This window comes from Triticum urartu, chromosome 6 (assembly GCF_003073215.2).
Source record: "Triticum urartu cultivar G1812 chromosome 6, Tu2.1, whole genome shotgun sequence".
NCBI classification, from domain to species: Eukaryota; Viridiplantae; Streptophyta; class Magnoliopsida; order Poales; family Poaceae; genus Triticum; species Triticum urartu.
The window spans coordinates 523,171,264-523,193,126 of NC_053027.1; the positions used below are offsets into that span (position 1 = coordinate 523,171,264).

General features: G+C 45.9%; 1 pseudogene; it reads right to left on the minus strand.

Annotated features, from left to right (window-relative positions):
* Positions 1 to 2,103: 2,103 nt before the first annotated feature.
* LOC125512634 lies at positions 2,104 to 2,655 on the minus strand (annotated as a pseudogene).
* Between the last annotated feature and the right edge of the window lie 19,208 nt (positions 2,656 to 21,863).

Below are 21,863 nucleotides of genomic sequence, written 5' to 3' on the forward strand. Positions count from 1 at the left end.
ATCTCCCTTCCTCTCTATACACGAGCTTGAGGGGCTCAGCCATGGCTGGCTACAGCCACAATTTTTTTTTGACGAAAAGACAAGATCACTGCTTTCCATTGCTCTTAGAAGGAATAAAGGTTTACAAACTGCACGAGAAGTACAGGGGAGGGAGTTTAGGTCATATAGTTACATCAATCTGGTTATAAGGGTCGTTCGGCAATGTGCAGAACCTGCCTACGACCAGCATCAATCCAAGCCTTGGCCTCCACCTGAATTTTCAGAATTAGTGGCCCTGGGCTGCAGGAGGAATTTCTAAAAACTCCAGCATTATGTTCTTTCCATGTGTTCCACCACACCAGAGCGATAATGGATCTCCACGACTTAGCCTATTCCTTGGCCATTCTAGTAATTGAGCGCTGCCACCAGTTGATCAGGATTCACCATTGGTGGCAATCAAACCCTGATGCATGTCCAGCTTAGGCTGTGAGCTTGTTGTTTAGCTTTCCAAGATATTTTGATATGCAACTATTTCTCCTTATGTTGTCTAGTCTAAATTCTGAGTCGTAGAATCCTACTCCCTCCGTTCTTTTATGTAAGGTCATTTTCAGCCTTATAGACAATCTGCTGGAGATATTCTAAGGGTGCGTTTGGTTTATAGGAATTTTACAGGAAGCTTTATATTGTCTATCTGCCATATATTGGAAACATGTGCATGGGCCGAGGGAGACACAATATGCAGCCACTAGAGCATCTCTAGCCGATCCCTCAAAACCGGCTTACTCCCTCAAAACTGCCGCTTATATTTGAGAAGCCGCAGCCTGGTCTCAGGATAATTTCGACCCTTCTCCCCTGCGATGATCCTTTCCCTCGCTCACTCCACAACCACGCTAGTGCCGCCCAAATCCACCCCGCAGCTCCTGCCGGCACCCCCGCCCACACCGCAGCAACCCTAATCCACCCCGCACCCTCCTTGCCGGTACCTCCTCTCTCTTCCAATCGGACGAAATGGGCAACGCCTATTCGACGTCGCGGCAGAAGGGGCCACGCAGCCACCCTGAGCACCCATCGACACGCCCCACTCCTGATCCATTTCGGACCTGCCCTCTTCGCATAAGAGGAAGTACAACGACGTGAGGGGAGTGGCCGCGGAGGACTGGGTGTGCGAGATCGAGGATCGGTACATGGGGAAGCTGTATTGGATCAGCGGCTCACACTTACGGCGTGATGGTGGTCTGCCTCCACGACAGTCGTGCGAAGATATTGACATCCATGATGTCCTGGAGCTCATCACCGTCGACTCCCCCCCCCTAGTGGTTTCCCGCCACGAGGTGCGGGAGAATCGGGAGGCCTTCGAGCAAATCGAGGCCCCGCGCATCGATGAGGTGTACATGGTCTCGCTCCGAGTGAAACATCCAGAGCTCGTCGCTGAGGAGCTCAGGGTCTATGAGCTCTACAAGAAGACAACCGATGAGGCTGTGCTGTCCGGTGGGAGGTCGATGATGAGGCCTGACCGCAAATGATCGATCTTTCATCTAGCGACTCCGACTTCGGCTCTGGCATGGGTGAAGTGGATTGGAAGAAAATCATGGCTGGAGAAGATTAGTTTTATTTAGTTTAAATTTGAACCGAGTAGTTTATGTTCATGTTATGCAGTGTATCGTATTGTGCTACCTTTGTGTTTGAATCCAGCGGTTCTATTTTGAGATGAATTTGTGAGATTTTTTTTGAAAGTTAAATTTAAGGGACAGTTTTTAACTCCTACATTTTGAGGAGTTAAGGTTTGAGGACCCGTTTGAGGGCCTAAATTTAAGGGACCGGTTAAAAATGATTTTATGAGCTGAAATTATTTGAAAATTGCTCGATAAACCAACAGCAAGTAGCCAGATTACGTGGCTTGACGCTGAGATATAAAATCTGTCATTTCGACCATGGATTCCGAGTTACATAACGAGATATTCAGAATCGGAAGACAACATGCGCTGCATGCCTCGATCGAACATCGAAGCCGATATTGATTTCGGTTGCGTTTTATTCTTGCCGGTACTACTGATTTCCCATGCATATTTATTCGCCGCAACGATCGTAGGTATATGCAGCAGCATGCGGTGAACCCGTGCGTGATCAGTCCTGGCAGCCGACGAACTGGTAGTCGACGACGAGGTGGCCGTTGGCGACGCCGCCTCCGTCGGTGTCGATCTGCCGGAACACGGTGACGTCAAGGTCAAGCCCGCCGTTGTCGCACTGGTCCACCACCCTCGCCACCGTCCGCGCCCCCGTCGCCCTGTTCGTCACCTGATGACATGACAGTGTCCCGCCGATCAAACAACGCGCGATCCGTAGCAAGATACACATTTCCTTATACAGATCATCCATCGACGGAGACAGGGACGCGTATGATTACGTACCTGGAGGCAGCGGCCGCAGGACGGCTAGCCGTGCGCGCCGGCGGGGCCGCAGAACGCCGTCCAGCCGTACCTCTGCCGCCACGCCAGCGGCATGTCGGCGTCCCACGGTCGCGCAGAAGACGCTGGCGACTCGCAGGTCCCAGTTGATCTTCTCTGGGTTGTACAGGTTGTACGTCGCCGCCACGCCGCTCGCCTGCTGCGCTGCCGCGCCGTTGGCGGACAGGCAGACCACGACCAATGCCACGAGAACCAGCACCGACACCGACATTCTTGCGCCGGCGGCGACCACCATTGCCATGCCTCTTTCTAGCTAGTTATTAGCGCCTAATTGGCCAATCAGCTGCTGCTAATGAGTAGTAGTGTATTGCTCAGTTGTGACTGGCCATATTTATAGACCCTGATTCTGACACCAGCTTCAAGCAAGACGATTGTAATCATCGCCTTCCCTTAATCAGAATTTTTAATCACAGTAACCACCTGGAGCATATGTATCAAGTTAGTAGTTTATTCAATGAGGCATAAGAGGTTACACAAACTATGCTTTAGTCACTTAAACTCTTGCTGTGAGCTTGTTGTTTAGCATTCCAAGATATTTAGATATGTAGCTATTTCTTCTTATGTTGCTTCAATGATGTGAGTGTGCCAAATATTTGCCTTGTTGTTTATGAGAGCTTTGTCAACTCTCTATAATCATAAACGGTTGGCTGCTCAGAGTTAGTGTATGGCTTTTGTCGTTTGAGAGCAACCCACCTCGAAGTCTTTGAGAGAGAATTCCTTGCGAGGATAAAGCCCTAATCACCCAGAGCTAAAAAGAGTTAGGCATCACTGAAGTCTTCCTGTCTGTGTGGTCTGAAGACTTATTACACTTGAGGACTGTGAATCCTCCAGCCGGTTAGGCGTCGCGTTCTGAGCATCCAAGAGTCATTGTGGATCACCGGTGAACGAAGTCTGTGAAGGTTTGGAAGTCTACCTTGAAGACTTACCAGAGTGGTTGGGCAAGGACTGGGTGTCCTTAGCTCAAGGGGAATAACGTGAAGACGCGGTCTTCTGAGTTGAATCTCAGCCTCCCTAACCAGACGTACAGTTGTCATAGCAACTGGAACTGGTCCAACAAATCATTGTCTTCAACGAGTCACTGGTTTCATCCTTCCCATTCCTTTACTTACTGTAGGCCCTGGTGAAGTCATTGCATGATTGCCTTATCTTTTGTCTTCACTGAGTGATTCCTTGTTCTGATTGGCTTCACTATATCTTCCTACCTGATCTTTACTTCCTAGCTACTATTAGTCATTGTGCTTTCACTTCATTGAATACTTGACTATGGTTTGCCTAGTGTAGTCTACCTTCCGCTGCATGGTAATAGGTTTATTTCTATCGTTTGTTTTCGAAATTTCCATGTTTTGAAGATTTTCATAAAAATCGCCTATTCACCCCCCTCTAGTCGATCACTAGCACTTTCAATTGGTATCAGAGCAAGCTACTCCTTGTTCTGTGTGATTCGGTTTAACCACCTGGAGTTTTAGCTATGTCGACTGCAGGGATAACCAAAGTCTCCGCTGCGTGCCCAGTCTTCGATGGAACTGAATATCCCTATTGGAAGAATAAGATGCGCATGCATCTTGAAGCCATTGATGTCGACCTATGGTATGTCGTCAAGAATGGCGTTCCCAAGGCTGGTGAAGGTGTCACTACTGCTGATGTCAAGAAGTTCGTTCAACTAGACTCCACTGCCAAGAACATCATCTATGGTCATCTGACCAAAGGACAGTATGGACGTGTGAGTGCTTTGGAAACATCTAAGCTAGTCTGAGACTGGCTCTTCAAGGTCAACGAAGGCGTCTCAACCCAGAGAGATCAGAGAATCAGTGTCCTGACATCACAAATGAGAATGACAATGAGAATGTTCAGCTCACGTTTGATCGACTCACTGACATCACAAATGAGCTTCAAGCCCTCGATGCTACTGAGATCACCAAGCATGAAGTCGTCAAGACACTCCTGAGATCACTTGACAGCTCGTTTGACACCCTAGCCCTGATGATTCAAGAACGTCCTGACTTCAAAACACTCGATCCGTCTGACATACTTGAGAGGCTCAACACACACGAGTTTCAGCTTTCTGAGAAAAGAGACATCTACGGTCCCAACTATGGGCGAATTCGTGCCTTGAAGGCAAAAACTGTCTCCTCATCTGAAGAAGAATCTGACAACAATTCTGATGATCCTGAAGACATTGGAAAGGAGCTTGTTATGCTTGTCAAGAAGTTCCAAAAATTCACCAAGAAGAAAGGCTTCAGAAAGTCCTCACGATCAAGCTCAAGGAATGATGAAGTTTCTGCTCATGACTACAAGAAGAGAACATGCCACAAGTGCAAGAAACCTGGACACTACATCTCTGAGTGTCCGCAGTGGGACAATGAGAACAAGAAGAAAAAGAAGAGCAATGAGTATGATTCTGACGACAAGAAGAAGAAGAAATACTCAAGTCTTCTTCCAAGTCCTCCTCAAAGTCTTCATCACACAAGAAGAGCTCATCTGGCAAGGCACGTGCGTTTGTTGGCAAGGAAATGGATTCAGAGGAGGAGTCCGCTTCTGAGGAGGCGGAGGTGGAGTCTGAGGAGGAGTCCGATTCTGGCATTGCGAGTCTGGCTACAGCATACGTTTCCAAGTCCATCTTCAACACTGAAGACAATAACTCCGTCACCGACACCGATGCAAATGACAAGGACTACTCCGCTCCTACCTACTGCTTCATGGCACGCGGTGCCAAGGTAAACACACGCACTACTCACTATCAAACTTCCAGTGAAGATGACTCTGATTGTGGTTCCAAATCCAGCTACAAAACACATGCTAAAATTGCAACTGAACAATAGAAAGCTATGTAATATATTCAAAAACTGTTAGACAAAAGCGATGACCTGTTAGACGCTGAAATGACTCGATCTCAGTCTTTAATTGAAGACATAAAAAATCTTCATGTTAAGTATGAGTAACTTGAAAGTCGTCATGAAACGCTCTCAACAACTCATGAAAAGCATTCCTATGATTATCTTCAAAGGAAGCAAGATCTTGAGAAATTGAGAGCTGCTCATGAAGATCTTCAAAAGGAAAACGAGTCACTTCGCGCCAAACAGATCAGTTCCGCTCAGGAAGGATTTGAACCACCATGTATTAAATGTATTGAGCATGACAACGCTACTTCTGTTGCTGGTTGTTCTACTGCTACTACTATTGCAATATCTTCAACTGCTGATGTGCCAACTAACCCCTCTGCTGAGGATGCCACTGCTATTACTGATGAAAATGCTAGGTTGAAAACATTGCTTGAAATAGGGATGTACAAAAGCCTCAAAGGGCATCAGACACTATGTGATGTCCTCAAAAGGCAGATCCTGAACCGAAACCCTAGGAAAGAGGGTGTTGGGTTTGAAAGGAAAATGAATGCTGATGGCTCTTACTGGAAACCTGAGCAGTACCCCAAAACCACATGGGTTGCTGCAAAGGGACCTTTAGTGGATCCATCCACCCTATCTGGCTTCACTTGTGCTAATCCCATTGTTATTGATGAATCCTTTGATGCAAACTATAAACTGTTTAAGAATCAGAAGGGTGAAGTGTTTGCCAGGTATATTGATACTAACTGCAGGAATGGACCGCCTATGAAGAAGGTCTCGGTGCCGAAAAGTTCTTTGGAGAATCTTCCTGTGAATGTCGTCATGACACCACAAGTGAAGAAGACAAACCCCAGACCACAGGCTTCATACGGTCTAAAGGCTTCATATAGACAGAGGACTCACCTGAGTCGCACTAACGCAAATGTTTTGCAGGGAAGCCATACTCAGGCCTATGAATATGAGCGTGTTTCATCAAACCGCCATGTTCATAAGACCAGGAACTATTCTGCTTATTCTTATGAGTACTATTGTCCACCTGCAAGATTTTTTGCTAGGGCTCCAAAGCCAAAGTTCTCAGATGCTGCACTGAGACTCATTGCTTCAAAGCCACCCTTGAAGATGTGGGTGGCTAAGAAAGCTTAACTCTCTTTTGCAGGGAAAGGTCTCCGGCCGAAAACCAAAATCGTCTGAAGCTATTGCTGGGGACCTTAAACACCTTGTAGGGCGCAAGATCAAATGCCCAAATGGTCTTATTATGTACTTTGTTCCTGAGTTGCTTGCTACTTGCCCTATCAGTCCTAACCTCGACCTAAGCTTTCATAATCCACTTGCTCGTCAAATGTTTTTGCTTCACAACTCTCTTCGTGAAGCCTACCCCCCTAACTGCACTGTAGGGTACGACACCAGCTGCTTCAGAATGGATTATTGATAGTGGGTGTACTAATCACATGACTGGCAAGCGAAGCCTTCTTATGGACTCAACCTTACGTCCATCTGAAAAAAGTCACATCACATTTGCTGACACTGGTAAAAGTAAGGTATTGGGTCTAGGTAGAGTTGCAATCTCAAAGGATCAACACATGGATAAAGTCATGCTTGTTGAATCCCTTGGTTTCAACTTAATGTCTGTCTCAATGCTTTGCGATTTAAACATGATTGTGATGTTTGGAAAATATCGTTTCCTTGTTCTAATGGAATCTGACAAGTCTCTAGTGTTTGAAGGGTATCGGAAAGATGATCTGTACGTGGTAGATTTCTTAGCAGGACCACAACTTGCCGTATGTCTTCTAGCAAAAGCTTCAGAATGCTGGCTCTGGCATCGGAGGCTAGGGCATGCTGGCATGAGGAACTTGCACACTCTTGCAAGAAAGAAGCATGTCATAGGCATCGAAGGCGTCAAGTTCAAGAAGGATCACTTATGTGGCGCCTGTGAAGTAGGAAAGATGATGAGGGCCAAGCATCCCTCGAAGACAATCATGACAACGACTCAACCCTTCGAACTGCTCCACATGGACCTCTTCGGTCCCACTCACTACTCAACTCTTACTACTACTGCTTGTCTCTATGGCTTTGTCATTGTTGATGATTATTCAAGATATACTTGGGTGCATATAATCCTCTACAAGACTGAAATGCAGGATGTCTTCAGACGCTTCGCCAATCGAGCCATGAACAACTATGGCGTCAAGATAAAGCACGTCAGAAGTGACAATGGCACTGAATTCAAGAACACTGGGCTAGATACATATCTTGATACTTTGGGCATCACACATGAATTCTCAGCTCCGTACACGCCACAGCAGAATGGCGTCGTCGAACGCAAGAACAGAACACTTATAGAGATGGCTCGGACGATGCTTGATGAATACAAGACTCCAAGAAAATTCTGGCCTGAAGCCATTGATACTGCATGACATATCATCAACCGTGTTTATCTTCACAAGCTTCTGAACAAGACATCCTATGAGCTCCTTACTGGCAAGAAGCCAAATGTCAGTTACTTCAGAGTATTTGGTGCCAGGTGCTGGGTCAAGGATCCACATCACACTTCAAAGTTAGCACCAAAAGCACATGAAGGTTTTATGCTTGGATATGGAAAGGATTCGCACTCCTACAGAGTCTTCAACCTCTTTCACTATAAAGTGGTTGAAACTGTGGATGTCCGGTTCGATGAGACTAACGGCTCGCTAAGAGAGTACCTGCCAAATGTGAAGTTCCATCCAGTGAATCAATCAAACTTATGGGAACTGGAGAAATCATACCATCTGAAGCTCAGCCTGAAGAGGAACTTATCATCTCCGGACCCGATCAACCTGAAGACAATGCTCAGCTTGAAGACAATCCTTCTAACGATGAAAATGATCAGCAAGAGCAAAATCTTCTTCATGTACATCCTCATGTTGTAAATGAAGTACAGATTGAGAGAATAATTGATAGCATCAATGCACCAGGTCCACTCACTCGTTCAAGGGAAACACAGCTAGCTAATTTCTGTGGGCACTTCGCATTCGTATCAATATCTGAACCCAAGAAAGTTGATGAAGCCTTCATGGAGCTTGAATGGATTCAAGCTATGCAAGAAGAGTTTCAACAATTTGAGCTGAATAATGTATGGGAACTGGTTAAGCGTCCTGAACCTCGCAAGCACAATATAATTGGCACCAAATGGATATATCGCAACAAGCAAGATGAGCATGGTCAAGTTGTCAGAAACAAAGCTCGTCTCGTTGCTCGAGGATACACTCAAGTTGAAGGGATTGACTTCGATGAAACATTTGCTCCTATGGCTAGACTTAAAGCCATACGCATACTGGTGGCCTATGCAAATCATCATAACATTCTTCTGCATCAAATGGATGTGAAGAGCGCTTTTCTCAATGGCAAGATTGACGAAGAAGTGTATGTTGCACAACCGCCTGGCTTTGAAGATCCAAAACATCATGATATGGTGTATAAGCTCAACAAGACACTGTATGGCCTCAACCAAGCCCCTAGGGCTTGGTATGACACACTCAAAGACTTCCTGAAGAGCAAAGGCTTCAAACCTGGTTCCCTCGACCCCACTCTCTTCACGAAGACATATGATGGTGAACTGTTTGTGTGCCAAATATACGTGGATGACATTATCTTCGGCTGCACCAATCAGAAATACACTGATGAGTTTGGATATATGATGCAAGAGCAATATCAGATGTCCATGATGGGAGAGCTGAAGTTCTTCCTTGGTCTTCAAATACGTCAGCAACGCAACGACATCTTTATATCTCAAGAGAAATACCTCAAAGATTGCCTGAAGAAATTTGGAATGCAAGATTGCAAAGGCTACACGACGCCAATGCCAGCCAAACATCATCTGGGTCCCGATGACAATGGTAAAGAGTTCGATCAAAAGGTATATCGCTCCATTATTGGTTCCTTGCTTTATTTATGTGCATCTAGGCCAGATATCATGCTTAGTGTTTGCATGTGTGCCCGGTTCCAAGCGGCACCAAAGGAATCACATCACTTAGCTGTGAAGCGAATTCTCGGATATTTGGTTCACACCCCAACACTAGGATTATGGTATCCAAAGGGCTCAGAGTTTGATCTAGTTGGATTCTCGGATGCTGATTATGCTGGTGACAAGGTGGATCACAAGTCTACATCAGGCACATGTCATTTTCTGGGACGATCACTTGTATGTTGGTCTTCAAAGAAGCAGAACTGTGTATCTCTCTCCACTGCTGAATCTGAATACATTGCTGTTGGATCTTGCTGCGCTCAGCTTCTATGGATGAAGCAAACACTCAAAGACTATGGCATTCACCTAAAGCAAGTGCCACTCTACTGCGACAACGAAAGCGCCATCAAGATTGCCAACAACCCAGTTCAGCACTCGAAGACAAAGCACATTGAAATTCGTCATCACTTTCTCAGAGATCATGTTGTGAAGGAAGATATTGATATCATACACGTCAACACTGAAGAGCAATTGGCAGATATCTTCACCAAGCCCTTGGATGAGAAGAGGTTTTGCAAGTTGCGGTGTGAGCTAAATATCTTGGAATCCTCAAATGTCATATGATCAGGCACACATCCTAACACTTATGCATGTTGATGACTTAGATGTGCAACACACGAAGTAAAGTATATCTTCAATAAATGAAGACTTACATTCTGAGTGTGAATACATTAACGTGGAATTTGACTTCGGAGCACCACGATAATTGTGCGCCGTGTCTGGGTCTAATACTTCCTATACGGTGGGTAACGCCACCACCACATTCTTCTGTTGAAGTGTTTTACCCATGGCGTTACATTTGCTATGTGTTCACATTTGGTTTGTCTTCATTTTCAACTTGTCTTAATGATTATCTTCACTATGTTGATATGATTGTCTTCTGGTATATACTGATTTGGTTTGGTTTCTGTCCTCTACAGCATTCACTTATAGCTATGGCTTCTTGATGAATCTTTTAAACTAAGTGAATGTGATCGGACCCTAACCCCTCTATGCTTCTTTCCTAAGTCTATCTATCCAAATCATATGCATTCTATTGACACTGTCAAATGTCTTCTCTGCCTCCATGTCAGTAGAAGACACAGAGACAAACATTAATCCGTTTTCAATGCTAAATCCTTTCACCTGAAACCCGGAGAAGTGGGAACGACCATCCGACAATCCAGGCGTGCGTGGGAATGTGGAACAACCTCCGATGTGTTGCATGATAGCCACGTGTCCCTCAGATGTGAATCGCCAGGGGCACTTGTGTAATAACTCTGTGTCGTCCCTATCCCTATAAATACACGCCTCGCCACAGTCATTATCCTTTCTTCCACTCTCGCACAAACCCTAGCGCCACCGCTAGCCCTCGACGACGCCGGCGACGAAGCGCTTAGCTGCCGCGACCTCACCGACACTGTCTTCACGCCGGCCGCGGACATCGTCTTCTCCGCCGTCGCCGTAAGTGTCCTCCGTCGCCCAAGTTAGGGCACGGACGATCGAACTGCTCGGCCTCCTCTCCCACTCCGTCTAGCAGTTCTTCGTGTGGTAAATAAAACTTCCTTTTTACGGCCCCCTTTGATCCTATAGATTCATCACTTTCTACCACAAGAAGTTTCTATTCACACAAGTTGGATCTATTTCATACTGCATCTCATAATATGCCTAGTATGTTCACTTATGCTTCACAAAGAAGTTAGATTCCTCACTTGTACTTATTCGTGGATTCGTACAAATCTGGAACCAACTCTCTATCTATGAGTGAATGTCTTCGCACTATGAGGTCAATGTCTTCTAAACTGATTTATCTTCAAAATCTTCCGAGAATGCATATGACCTCTTCCCCTTCCCTCGCACCTTAATGCTGTCACAGGTACATGTCCGTGGGAGAATCCCTTGGTTCTCATAGTCTGCATTCGTTTGCAGAATTCTTACAGCATCACATTAACTCTCCCGAAGCCAGTTCCTGTTTGACCAGAAAGCGGAAGCCTTTGAAGCCTTTAAACATGTTGAAGCCCTTCAGTTTAAGCTTCATGGCACCAGAGAAACCTACAAGAATGGGTGGCAGACAGCGTAGTGGCAACACCTCAAGAGATTTGCCTCCTGACCTCTATGAGCTGTACAAGACAGATCCAGAGGAGGACTACAATCAGCGAAAAACTCGAATCCAATGGATTCGAAGATATTGGGCAGAATAGTGGTTCAAGTACAGGTCCGTGACCCAGGAGTATGCTGAGAAGAATGCCATCAAACGACCATGGGGAGACATTCTATACAGAAATCTTCAACCCAAGTCCAGAGCTGAAGCCATTGAACAAGGCTTCTATCCTTGCATGGTCCGTGGACCGCAGCCTGCAGATGCAGACCCATCTTCATTACTGTGGTGCCGCGATGATAATCTGTTCAAGTGCAACCTTCAGTTTGCCAGGAACTCGGCCAAAGAGAACAAGAAGTCACGAGGCTTAGACTTCAATCCAGGCCCATCTGCTCCTCGTGTTGATGGCACACGCGAAGCTGAACCCAATCTTGTTGGGCCCTTCTACAACCTAGAAGGTCTCATCACTCATATCATGGTTCAAGGGACAGCCGTGGATGAGCCTGCAGATGACGCTGAATCTGATGAAGCGCCTACACCACCGAAGCCAAAGAAATTGAAGAAGCCTAAAGCTTCAAAGCCTGCTCCTGCACCAAAGGTCTTACAGGTGAAGCCTCTGGCCACTGCACCTCCTGAACACAGTGTGCAGTCTGAAGATTTGTCACGCATCTCCAAGCCCCCGAGAGTGAAGATGCCCTGGCAACCCACCAGCCAAGAACTGACTGGTGCTGCTATTCTGCGCAATGACGCCATTGATCTGTCTAGCGATGAAGATCTTGCAGATGACACTCTTGAACAACTGATTAAGAGCAAAGAAGAAGCAGAAATCTTCAATGATTTGCCTCTCTTTGATGTGGCAATCATCCACAACTTCGTTGATGAGTGGTTTGAAACCCCCAATCTCAGCTTTGATGATCTGCAACTTCCAATTGGCCTCAGCGTCGCTTTCACTGGCGCCATTGCTTCTGAGCTATCTCTAGCTCAGTGCATCGTTGAACTGAAGCAAAAGATTGACTATGAGAAAGCTCAGTTCAAGAGGCACATGGCCAAGCTTAGCGCGCAAGATGTGAAAAACTTCAAGGTTATGCTGCACGAGCTCAAGGAAGCCTTTCTCAAGAAACGTGAAGAAGCTAAAGGGTCTCGTGAGCGCATGAAGAGTCTGGCTGACAAGTGCGTGCAAGCCTACAATGAAGATGAGAAGCGCAAGGCTCTTGGGCATCCTGGCATCGACCCCAGAATGGCGGCCAAGCCAAAGAAGAAGAAGCCAGCTGTGGCCAAACCCGAAGCAACAAGGCAGGAAGTACATCCCATTGTCTTCCCTGCCAGTATGACAGGTTCGAAACCTAAGGTCCCCACAGTGGCTTCAGAACTAAAGAAGACAAGGGCTGCCGAGGCTGAAGCCAGAAAGAGGAAAAATCCTGAAGCTTCTGATGCCGCTCCCTCCAAGAAGAAGCGCAAAACCAAGAAAGATCGGGCTGCTCCCACAGAGCCCCTTGTTGTCGAGCCCATCTCAGTTGCTCGTCCTGCCTCTTCACATCAAGAACGACGGATGATAGTTCATGAGCCTGCTTCCACAGAGGCTTCTGAAGCTGAAGACATTCCAGCAGTTGACCCCACCGCTGCTGAAGACATTGATCACCATGACAATGTTGAAGATGATGAAGTCCTTCCTCAGATCGAGCACCAATTGGTATCATCGCCTGTGCTCACGAACAGCGAACTCATCAGTATTGGTCGTCCTCTGACGCCAACTACTCAGGATGCATCGTGGGCTGATCACTCACAGAGACAAGACACAACAAGCTCTCCCCAACCGCAAGCTACCCCAACAGTGCAAAATGATGATGACTTTGAGGCCCCGCATGCTCCATCTCCACAAGCGTCGCCCGTTTACGCAGGCTTCGCAAAGGACCCCGGCCCCAAGTCACTCCAACAATGCACGTGTCTGAATCTGAAGCCAAAATGGCTGAAGATGTTCCGGCTGCATCAGCCGATGAAGAAGAAGCCACAAGAGTTACTAGAGTTGCTACACCCCCGTCTCACCAAGATGTTGTTCTCGAGGAGAACGTGATCTACCCTCCAGCTTCTCAAGTGGAGGCTCACAACCCTGAGGCGGCCACCAACATCACTGCTGACGCCAATGACGTTGTCATGGTTGAAGCCAATACGGCGCCAGAAGCCAATGAGGCACCAGAAGTTAATGCTGCAACACCTGAAGTCAATGCTGCAGCACCTGAAGCACATGTGGCCCTTGAAGCCCATGAAGACAATGCCAATGCCCCTATTCCCCCTCCAAGACCTCACACAATGGAGCTGGCATTTGATCATGGTCAGCCAGTTATGGTTCGATGGCCCATTCTGACTCCTCCGCCTGCTGCTGGTCCACAGTTTGAGTACCACGTCGAGCACAGGCCTCAAGTTCAAAAGCCCAAGCCAAGACTTCCACGATTCCCAGGCACTGCCACTTCACCTGGGGTCTTCAATGCAAATGGCTTCGTGGCGCATAATATCTTCTTCAACAGTTCCAAGAACCCCTATACAAGACCGCACATTTCCTCAGATCGGTTTTGGAGCTATCAGCAGCGCAGCTACTATTCCTGTGTCCTATACAATCAAGGGCGCATATTTCCACATATGCGCCTCGACTCTGAAGCTATAGCTGGTCTGCCCTGCCTCGAAGAAGCATTGGACTGTTTCCGAGACGCTGGTCTGTTGTAGTTCGTCATTGACAAGGAGCACTGGAACGAAGAATTGCTGCTTCAATTCTATGCCACTCTTCATATTCGAGGCTACAACAGGGATCCGAAGACTTGGGTCCTTGAGTGGATGATAGGAAATGTCCATCATGAAGCTAAAGCTCTTGATATCATTGAGCTCACAGGCCTGCCCACTCCTGGTGAATACTATGAACCAGGTTGTCAACAACATCAAAATGCCTTGGAAAGCATCTTTCAGAATCCAGAACCCAACATGAGTCAAATGCTGAGCATGATGAAGCCTCTGCCTCATGACGCTGAATACCCATCTGAGTTCTTTGTTGAAGACCTAGAGTACCTACCTCGCACCATTTACCACATCATCAGGAAGACTCTATGGCCTGTCAAAGGACACTCTTCTGCAGCGAAGCTTGAAGGAGCAATGAAGACTTTGGTTTTCTATATCTTCAATGGCATCAGCTTCAATGCTCAAGACTTCTTCATCAGGCAGTTGGCTGCGTTTGGTTCTGACATCTTTGGGTTGAAATTCTATGCTCCATGGGTCATGCGTCTGATAAAGCGTCACTCAGCTTTCAACTATCAGCCATCTACGCGCAATCATCTTATATTCTTGCCCGAGGTTGATCTGTCAGTTGAAGCCATTTACCCAGAGCCTGCTAAGGATCCCATTTATCTTCACAATGCTGATCACCAAAGCTTCACCCAGCCCATTGAAGGGATTCCAGCCGTTTCTCGTGTTTATCCTCTGGCTGGAAACACACGTGTTCCTCGTGCTCAAACTTATGTCATTTGTAGCACCATTGCGCAAAGGCCTCAAAGAAGATCTCGTGTCCTCAATGACCGAGAGCTTCTCGTCGAGCTGCATCAGAAATAGGACAAACATCACGACTGGCTTAAGCGTCAGATGCAAAGCCTCTTGGTGGATGTCAACCGCATTCGCAATCTTGCCACCAAGAATGCCTTTGTCACTCATGAAACGTGTCGGAGGTCGTGGAAGAGTTTGACCTTACTGAGTGCTGAAGCTGATCTGCACGACGATGGCTTCACCGAACGCTTCTAGTTTGACTCAAATCCTCCTAGAAATGCTCACTTGCGTCGGACTCCCTCACTTGAAGACTCTGAATACTCGTCCTCAGCTGCGACCATAAATGCCAGAGTCATCGATGACCAAGATGATGCAACTTCACCTCCTCCACCTTCAACGCGAATCGACACTGCACCAAGTTCGTCTGCACCGCCAACCAACACCGACGACCCTGCTGCTTCACCAACTCCTCAAGGGAACAAGTAGGTGCTTTATGTCTTCAAACCTTTTTGGTCCTTACTGACAAAAGGGGGAGAAACATATGAGTTTGATAGTCTTCAAGCGGGTCCTTATGGGCGGTGGTTTTATATTTTTCCTAGTGTTTACAACTCTCGCTTTCTGATACATTTGGTTCTTTGAGTTGTAACACTTAAACTAGATGGTCGTCTGCTACTTGTTTGCTATCCTGTGATGCGATGATAAATTCCGCATGTGCGATGATAATTTCCGCACTTAGGTCATTCTGCAGACGTCCATTTTTCATTATGCATGTCATTATCTTCACATACTTTTCATGCATGATGAATTGTCATCATAAGTTGAAGAGGATCTCCACAAGTACAACCTGCCATGTGCATTTGCATACCAAAAGCAAATTACTTATATGCACATCTTCAGGGGGAGCCTTTGCCACTTATGAAGACAATCCCCTATCCTTTACAATTTCAAATACTTTATTCCCCGTTGAAAACTTCAACTAGTTTGTCATCAATCACCAAAAAGGGGGAGATTGTAAGTGCATCTAGTGCCACCCCTAGTTGGTTTTGGAGTATTGACGACAAACCTAGTTGAGGGACTAATGTGTTTGTGAGAATTGCAGGATAACACAGGTAGAAGTCCCTCATTGATTCGGTTTTCCTACCAGAGGTGACCCCTAAAAATGTATGAAGACATTGAAGTCAAAGGTGGTATGTGAAGACATTCACATTGAAGACTATGACAAGAGAAGACATCGTGTGAAGACTATGGAGCGCGAAGACTTAGCAGTTTCGTCGTTCTGTGTTTTTCTTTGTTGAGTCATAGGAACCACCGCACTGTTAAGTGGGGTCCAAGTGAACCAGTCAGAATGACTGAAGTGATGCTTAACCAAAATCCTATGTCTTCGAGTGAAGACTATGAGAGAAAATCTCGTCTAGAGTTGGATAAGTCAGCTTTGCTTGTAGCCCAAGTAAAGTTGATGTGTGTGTTTGAAATCTGACCGTTGGAACACGTGTCAGTTCCTTAGTGACCGAGGGTCATTTCGGACAAATCAGGTCGGGTTGCCTAGTGGCTATAAATAGCCCATCCCCTACAACCATAAACGGTTGGCTGCTCAGAGTTAGTGTATGACTTTTGTCGTTTGAGAGCAACCCACCTCGAAGCCTTTGAGAGAGAATTCCTTGCGAGGATAAAGCCCTAACCACCCAGAGCCAAAAAGAGTTAGGCATCACTGAAGTCTTCCTGTCTGTGTGATCTGAAGACTTATTACACTTGAGGACTGTGAATCCTCCAGCCGGTTAGGCGTCGCGTTCTGAGCATCCAAGAGTCATTGTGGATCACCGGTGAACGAATTCTGTGAAGGTTTGGAAGTCTACCTTGAAGACTTACCAGAGTGGTTGGGCAAGGACTGGGTGTCCTTAGCTCAAGGGGAATAACGTGAAGACGCGGTCTTCTGAGTTGAATCTCAGCCTCCCTAACCAGACGTACAGTTGTCATAGCAACTGGAACTGGTCCAACAAATCATTGTCTTCAACGAGTCACTGATTTCATCCTTCCCATTCCTTTACTTACTGTAGGCCCTGGTGAAGTCATTGCATGATTGCCTTATCTTTTGTCTTCATTGAGTGACTGCTTGTTCTGATTGGCTTCACTATATCTTCCTACCTGATCTTTACTGCCTAGCTACCATTAGTCATTGTGCTTTCACTTCATTGAATACTTGACTATGTTTGCCTAGTGTAGTCTACCTTCCGCTGCATGGTAATAGGTTTATTTCTATCGTTTGTCTTCGAAACTTCCATGTTTTGAAGACTTTCATAAAAATCGCCTATTCACCCCCCTCTAGTCGATTACTAGCACTTTCAGGTACTCCCTTGTTCTGTGTGATTCGGTTTAACCACCTGGAGTTTTGGCTATGTTGACTGCAGGGATAATCAAAGTCTCTGCTGCGATCCCAGTCTTCGATGGAACTGAATATCCCTACTGGAAGAATAAGATGCGCATGCATCTTGAAGCCATTGATGTCGACCTATGGTATGTCGTCAAGAATGGCGTTCCCAAGGCTGGTGAAGGTGTCACCGCTGCTGATGTCAAGAAGTTCATTCAACTGGACTCCACTGCCAAGAACATCATCTATGGTCATCTGACCAAAGGACAGTATGGCCGTGTGAGTGCTTTGGAAACATCTAAGCTAGTCTGGGACTGGCTCTCCAAGGTCAACGAAGGCGTCTCAACCGAGAGAGATCAGAGAATCAGTGTTCTTCGCAACCTCTTCAACCGCTTCAAGAGAAATGACAATGAGAATGTCCAGCTCACGTTTGATCGACTCACTGACATCACAAATGAGCTTCAAGCCCTCGGCGCTACTGAGATCACCAAGCATGAAGTCGTCAAGACACTCCTGAGATCACTTGACAGCTCATTTGACACCCTAGCTCTGATGATTCAAGAACGTCCTGACTTCAAGACACTCGATCCGTCTGACATACTTGAGAGGCTCAACACACATGAGTTTCAGCTTTCTGAGAAAAGAGACATCTACGGTCCCATCTATGGGCGAACTCGTGCCTTGAAGGAAAAAGTTGTCTCCTCATCTAAAGAAGAATCTGACAGCAGTTCTGATGATCCTGAAGACATTGGAAAGGAGCTTGCTATGCTTGTGAAGAAGTTCCAAAATTTCACCAAGAAGAAAGGCTTCAGAAAGTCCTCACGATCAAGCTCAAGGAATGATGAAGCTTCTGCTCATGACTACAAGAATAGAACATGCCACAAGTGCAAGAAACCTGGCCACTACATCTCTGAGTGTCCGCAGTGGGACAATGAGAACAAGAAGAAAAAGAAGAGCAAGGAGTATGATTCTGACGACAAGAAGAAGAAGAAATACTCAAAGTCTTCTTCCAAGTCTTCCTCAAAGTCTTCATCACACAAGAAGAGCTCATCTGGCAAGGCTCGTGCGTTTGTTGGCAAGGAAATGGATTCAGAGGAGGAGTCCGCTTCTGAGGAGGCGGCGGTGGAGTCTGAGGAGGAGTCCGATTCTGGCGTGGCAAGTCTGGCTACAGCCTACGTTGCCAAGTCCATCTTCAACACTGAAGACAATGACTCCGTCACCAACGCTGATGCTAATGACAAGGACAACTCCACTCCCACCTACTGCTTCATGGCACGCGGTGCCAAGGTAAACTCACGCGCCACTCACTATCAAACATCAAGTGAAGATGACTCTTATTGTGGTTCCAAACCCAACTACAAAACACTTGCTAAAATTGCAACTGAACAACAGAAAGCTATGGAACATATTCAAAAACTATTAGACAACAGCGATGACCTACTAGACGCTGAAATGACTCGATCTCAGTCCTTAATTGAAGGCATAAAAAATCTTCATGTTAAGTATGAGGAACTTGAAAGTCGTCATGAAACGCTCTCAACAACTCATGAAAAGCTTTCCTATGATTATCTTCAAAGGAAACAAGATCTTGAGAAATTGAGAGCGGCTCATGAAGATCTTCAAAAGGAAAACGAGTCACTTCGCGCCAAACAGACCAGTTCCGCCCAGGAAGGATTTGAACCACCATGTCTTAAATGCATTGAGCGTGATAACGCTACTTCTGTTGTTGAATGGTCTACTGCTGCTACTGTTGCAATATCTTCAACTGCTGATGTGGTAACTAACCCCACTGCTATTGCTGATGAGAATGCTAGGTTGAAGACATTTCTTGAAACAGGGATGTTCAAAAGTCTCAAAGGGCATCAGACACTATGTGATGTTCTCAAAAGGCAGATCCTGAACCAAAACCCTAGGAAAGAGGGTGTTGGGTTCGAAAGGAAAATGAATGCTGATGGCTCTTACTGGAAACCTGAGCAGTACCCCAAAACCACATGGGTTGCTGCAAAGGAACCTTCAACGGATCCATCCACCCTATCTGGCTTCACTTGTGCTAATCCCATTGTTATTGATGAATCCTTTGATGCAAACTATAAACTGTTTAAGAATCAGAATGGTGAAGTGTTTGCTAGGTATATTGGTACTAATTGCAGGAATAGGCCGCCTTTGAAGAAAGTCTGGGTGCCGAAAAGATGTTTGGAGAATCTTCTTGTGAATGTCGTCATGACACCAGACATGAAGAAGACAAACCCTAGACCACAGGCTTCATACGGTCCAAAGGCTTCATACAGACAGAGGACTCACCTGAGTTGCACTAACGCAAATGTTTTGCAGGGAAACCTTACTCGGGCCTATGAACATGAGCGTGTTTCATAAAACCGCCATGTTCATAAGACCAAGAACTACTCTGCTTATTCTTACGAGTACTATTGTCCTCCTGCAAGACTTTTTGCTAAGGCTCCAAAGCCAAAGTTCTCAGATGCTGCACTTAGACTTATTGCTTCAAAGCCACCCTTGAAGATGTGGGTGGCTAAGAAAGCTTAACTCTCTTTTGCAGGGAAAGGTCTCCAGCCGAAAACCAAAATCGTCTGAAGCTATTGTTGGGGACCTTAAACATCTTGTAGGGCGCAAGATCAAATGCCCAAATGGTCTTATTATGTATTTTGTTCCTGAGTCGCTTGCTACTTGTCCTATCAGTCCTAACCTTGATCTAAGCTTTCATAATACACTTGCTCGTCAAATGTTTATGCTTCACAATTCTCTTCGTGAAGCCTATCCCCCTAACTGCACTGTACGGTACGACACCAGCTACTTCAGAATGGATTATTGATAGTGGGTGTACTAATCACATGACTGGCAAGCGAAGTCTTCTTATGGACTCAACCTTACGTCCATCTGACAAAAGTCACATCACATTTGCTGACACTGGTAAAAGCAAGGTATTGGGTCTAGGTAGAGTTGCAATCTCAAGGGATCAACACATGGATAAAGTCATGCTTGTTGAATCCCTTGGTTTCAACTTAACGTCTGTCTCGATGCTTTGCGATTTAAACATGATTGTGATGTTTGGAAAATATCGTTGCCTTGTTCTAATGGAATCTGACAAGTCTCTAGTTTTTGAAGGGTATCAGAAAGATGATTTGTACATGGTAGATTTCTCAGCAAGACCACAACTTGCCGTATGTCTTCTAGCAAAAGCTTCAGAATGCTGTCTCTGGCATCGGAGGCTAGGGCATGATGGCATGAGGAACTTGCACACTCTTGCAAGAAAGAAGCATGTCATAGGCATCAAGGGCGTCAAGTTCAAGAAGGATCACTTATGCGGTGCCTGTGAAGCAGGAAAGATGACGAGGGCCAAGCATCCCGCAAAGACAATCATGACAACGACTCAACCCTTCGAACTGCTCCACATGGACCTTTTTGGTCCCACCCATTACTCAACTCTTACTACTACTGCTTTTCTATATGGCTTTGTCATTGTTGACGATTATTCAAGATATACTTGGGTGCATATAATCCTCTACAAGACTGAAGTGCAGGATGTCTTCAGACGCTTCGCCAATCGAGCCATGAACAACTATGGCGTCAAGATAAAGCACATCAGAAGTGACAATGGCACTGAATTCAAGAACACTGGCCTAGATACATATCTTGATACTTTGGGCATCACACATGAATTCTCAGCTCCGTACACGCCGCAGCAGAATGGCGTCGTGGAACGCAAGAACAGAACACTTATTGAGATGGCCCGGACAACGCTTGATGAATACAAGACTCCAAGAAAATTCTGGCCAGAAGCCATTGATACTGCATGCCATATCATCAACCGTGTTTATCTTCACAAGTTTCTGAACAAGACATACTATGAGCTCCTTACGGGCAAGAAGCCAAATGTCAGTTACTTCAGAGTATTTGGTGCCAGGTGCTGGATCAAGGATCCACATCACACTTCAAAATTTGCACCGAAAGCACATGAAGGTTTTATGCTTGGATATGGAAAGGATTCGCACTCCTACAGAGTCTTCAACCTCTTTCACTATAAAGTGGTTGAAACAGTGGATGTGCGGTTCGATGAGACTAACGGCTCGCAATGAGAGCACCTGCCAAATGTGTTAGATGAAGTTCCATCCAGTGAATTAATCAAACTTATGGGAACTGGAGAAATCATACCATCTGAAGCTCAGCCTGAAGAGGAACTTATCATCTCCGCACCTGATCAACCTGAAGACAATGCTCAGCCTGAAGACAATCCTTCTAACGATGATAATGATCAGCAAGAGCAAAATCTTTGTCCTGTACATCCTCGTGTTGCAAATGAAGTACAGATTGAAAGAATAATTGATAGCATCAATGCACCAGGTCCACTCACTCGTTCAAGGGCAACACAGCTAGCAAATCTCTGTGGGCACTTCGCATTCGTCTCAATATCTGAACCTAAGAAAGTTGATGAAGCCTTCATGGAACCTGAATGGATTCAAGCTATGCAAGAAGAGCTTCAACAGTTTGAGCTGAATAATGTATGGGAACTGGTTAAGCGTCCTGATCCTCGTAAGCACAATATAATAGGCACTAAATGGATATATCGCAACAAACACGATGAGCATGGTCAAGTTGTCAG